This window comes from Daphnia magna, linkage group LG1, assembly GCF_020631705.1.
Source record: "Daphnia magna isolate NIES linkage group LG1, ASM2063170v1.1, whole genome shotgun sequence".
NCBI classification, from domain to species: Eukaryota; Metazoa; Arthropoda; class Branchiopoda; order Diplostraca; family Daphniidae; genus Daphnia; species Daphnia magna.
In genome coordinates this window covers 5255444-5256702 of record NC_059182.1, presented here as the reverse complement: position 1 = coordinate 5256702, position 1259 = coordinate 5255444, and positions in this window count along the sequence as shown.

The window sequence follows — 1259 nt, the reverse complement described above, 5'->3', positions numbered from 1 at the left end:
GTATTTTAAGCAAAATTTGAAATTTGGCCAAAATGAAAAAGTGGGAAGGGTATAGCCTTCCCACTTTTGTCAAAATCTACCAAAAACGACATCTCTTGAAATTCTCCAAAAATCACACGGAATAATCGAAATTGAACGCTGATTTCGATTTAGTTATTGGTTTTCTCGTTAAACCAGCCGTTTCAAAAATTAACGAAACAGTGCTGTTAGCGCAACAACTTAATTTAGGGTTTTTAAGGATTAAATCAAAAACTATAAGACCAATAGGAAAATAAACCTGATTTTCGTGATTTTCATTCAATTTTGATTCGAATTCATGTATTTTAAGCAAAATTTGAAATTTGGCCAAAACAAAAAAGTGGGAAGGGTATAGCCTTCCCACTTTTGTCAAAATCTACCAAAAACGACATCTCTTGAAATTCTCCAAAAATCACACGGAATAATCGAAATTGAACGCTGATTTCGATTTAGTTATTGGTTTTCTCGTTAAACCAGCCGTTTCAAAAATTAACGAAACAGTGCTGTTAGCGCAACAACTTAATTTAGGGTTTTTAAGGATTAAATCAAAAACTATAAGACCAATAGGAAAATAAACCTGATTTTCGTGATTTTCATTCAATTTTGATTCGAATTCATGTATTTTAAGCAAAATTTGAAATTTGGCCAAATGAAAAAAGTGGGAAGGGTATAGCCTTCCCACTTTTGTCAAAATCTACCAAAAACGACATCTCTTGGAAATTCTCCAAAAATCACACGGAATAATCGAAATTGAACGCTGATTTCGATTTAGTTATTGGTTTTCTCCGTTAAACCAGCCGTTTCAAAAATTAACGAAACAGTGCTGTTAGCGCAACAACTTAATTTAGGGTTTTTAAGGATTAAATCAAAAACTATAAGACCAATAGGAAAATAAACCTGATTTTCGTGATTTTCATTCAATTTTGATTCGAATTCATGTATTTTAAGCAAAATTTGAAATTTGTCAAGACGAAAAAGTGGGAAGGGTATAGCCTTCCCACTTCTTGTCAAAATCTACCAAAAACGACATCTCTTGAAATTCTCCAAAAATCACACGGAATAATCGAAATTGAACGCTGATTTCGATTTAGTTATTGGTTTTCTCGTTAAACCAGCCGTTTCAAAAATTAACGAAACAGTGCTGTTAGCGCAACAACTTAATTTAGGGTTTTTAAGGATTAAATCAAAAACTATAAGACCAATAGGAAAAATAAACCTGATTTTCGTGATTTTCATTCAAT